Source organism: Bidens hawaiensis, unplaced genomic scaffold, assembly GCF_021521415.1.
Source record: "Bidens hawaiensis isolate Kalapana, Puna unplaced genomic scaffold, B.hawaiensis_p1.1 tig00002717_1, whole genome shotgun sequence".
NCBI classification, from domain to species: domain Eukaryota; kingdom Viridiplantae; phylum Streptophyta; class Magnoliopsida; order Asterales; family Asteraceae; genus Bidens; species Bidens hawaiensis.
The window spans coordinates 989001-991941 of record NW_027491146.1 but is presented as its reverse complement, the minus strand read 5'-3'; the positions used below and the strand labels follow the sequence as shown (position 1 = coordinate 991941).

General features: G+C 35.0%; 1 pseudogene; it reads left to right on the top strand.

The window, feature by feature from the left end:
• The first annotated feature begins 1359 nt into the window (after positions 1 to 1359).
• LOC143620815 (wall-associated receptor kinase-like 9 pseudogene) lies at positions 1360 to 2543 on the top strand (annotated as a pseudogene).
• The last annotated feature ends 398 nt before the right edge of the window (positions 2544 to 2941 follow it).

The window sequence follows — 2941 nt, the reverse complement described above, 5'->3', positions numbered from 1 at the left end:
TTATCCCTAAACTAGTCGTTATACTACCTAACAAACTGACTTACTATATTTACACATAGTCCCTTTGGTTTAACAACAATGACAAAAACAAACAGCAACTTATAACGCTCCTATCTTAACTATGAGAATAGTTCAGTTCTAGTCCCTGCACTAGTGCAGCAAACACATTGTCAACCAAATGTTAACAGACTAACATTCTAACAGTTAAAATGTTATTTTAGTAATAACTTTTATTTAATTTTAATGAAACAAGTTATAAAACCTATTATTAACACAATAAATAATCTACAAGTGAATATGCCCCAACCAATATGTCACCGTCCTGGCCTTCATCTTCCAATTCAACCTCAATATTCTCTACATCAAGAATCAATTTGTTGAATTATCTAGCTTTGAGTAGATGCCTGCTGCAGTTGTACAGATCCCTGCTGCAGTTGTCTCTTTTGATACCTCACGGAGAACCCTATCCCTGAGACTCAGAACGATCTCGCTATGCCCCAACCAATATGTCACCGTCCTGGCCTTCATCTTCCAATTCAACCTCAATATTCTCTACATCAAGAATCAATTTGTTGAATTATCTAGCTTTGAGTAGATGCCTGCTGCAGTTGTACAGATCCCTGCTGCAGTTGTCTCTTTTGATACCTCACGGAGAACCCTATCCCTGAGACTCAGAACGATCTCGCTATGGGATTTCTCTATGATTTCCTTCTTCTCTTTTTCATTCAAACCCTCTGCCAAATGTTCTTCACCACGCAGAGTATCGACGACCCCATTGTGAACTAGTAAGGCTCGCATCTTGGCTCCCCAATGGCTAAAGTCATTGCGACCATTAAACATTTCTAACGTAAACATTGAAGACGCCATTAACGAACCAGATTGTGGAATTGAACCTTCGAATACTACTGATTAAGAGCACAAGGCTCTGATACTAATTGTTATGAAATTAGTATCGGAAAGATGAAATTAAATGAACAACTAATCGAATGATTGAATTGAAGCAAAGGATTACAAGAATTGGGAATTACAAAATATAACTACAAACCCTAATTAAGGTGTTTTATCCCTAAACTAGTCGTTATGCTGCCTAACAAATTGACTTACTATATTTACACATATAGTCCCTTTAGTTTAACAACAATGACAAAAACAAACAGAAACTTATAACGCTCCTATCTTAACTATGAGAATAGTTCAGTTCTAGTCCCTGCACTAGTATAGCAAACACATTGTCAACCAAATGTTAACAGACTAACATTCTAACAGTTAAAATGTTATTTTAGTTATAACTTTTATTTCATTTTAATGAAACAAGTTATAAAACCTATTATTAACACAATAAATAATCTACAAGTGAATATGCCCCAACCAATATGTCACCATCCTAAGTATTAGAGTTGGTGACTATACCTAACTTTTTTGTATTGAAATTCATTCAGGTGTTAGCATAAGCATGGGCGTACTTTTGCTTGTAGTAACCATCTATGTATTGTGCAAAGTGACCAAGAAAACAAAAGAAAGGAGGCAAAGAAAGCGATTTTTTAAACGTAATGGGGGTTTACTTTTAAAACAACAAGAAGAAGCCGACCCATCTTTAGTTGATAAAACCATACTTTTTAAATCACGCGAGTTGGAGAAGGCCACTAACAACTTTAATGAGAATAGAATTCTTGGTCGAGGAGGTCAAGGCACTGTCTACAAATGGATGTTAATAGATGGCAGGATTGTAGCAATCAAGAAATCAAAAGTAGTTGATGAAAACCAATTAGAGCAGTTTATCAATGAGGTGGTCATCCTTTCACAAGTTAGTCATAGAAAAATGTGGTCAAACTATTAGGATGTTGCTTAGAGACTGACGTTCCTCTCCTTGTTTCTGAATTCATTTCAAATGGTACTTTGTATGATCATCTTCACAACAAAGCTTACGAGTTCCCAATTTCTTTGAAGATGAGATTGCAAATCGCCACAGAGGTTGCAGGAGCACTTGCTTACTTGCATTCAGCAACTACTATTCCAATATACCATAGAGACATCAAAACAACTAACATACTTTTAGATGACAAATACAGGCCAAAGTTTCTGATTTCGGAACTTCAAGATTGGTATCAATAGATCAAACTCACTTGACCACCTTAGTTAAAGGTACATTTGGCTACTTAGATCCTGAGTATTTCCAGTCAAGTCAATTCACTGAAAAGAGTGATGTTTATAGTTTTGGAGTTGTGTTGATTGAATTACTAACCGGAGAAATGCCAATTTCCCATACAAGATTTGGTGAAAACAAAAGTTTGGTTGCATATTTTGTGTCAGCAATGGAAGAAGGGCGCGTGATGTCTATTTTTGATGTAACAGTGATAAAGGAAGGCACTAGGGATGAACTCTTGCTAGTAGCTAGCCTTGCATTGCGATGCTTGAATATGAACGGAAAGTACAGACCTACAATGAAAGAAGTAGCTACAGAGTTGGAAACCATACGAACATCTCATATGCGCTCAAGGGATCAATCTAATATTAGACCCATGATATATGAAGAGGATTTATGAATGCTACCATATAACGAATCGTCTTAAATGTTTTTGAGTTTCAACGATAGCATTAGCCAATGACACAAATATTTAATAATTTATTAATAAGTTTATGTTTTCCTAGTATGTAAGAGTATTCCCATTCAATTCTCCATCTCCATCTCTATAATTACACTAAAAACATCATCTTTTCTCTCTCATTTTTAATTAAATAATTTTTTTTATACTTTTATCATTATATTTTCTCTCTCATTCACTCACAATCACTTTTAAAAACATTAAAAATTATAGAGATGAACAGTGCCCTTCAACATTTTCTCTCTTCTCCTCTCATAACCATTTTTAACCATCTCTAAAAAATAGAGAACCTCTCACATAATTTAGGAAATCCATTGGGACTACTCTAAGATATAGTT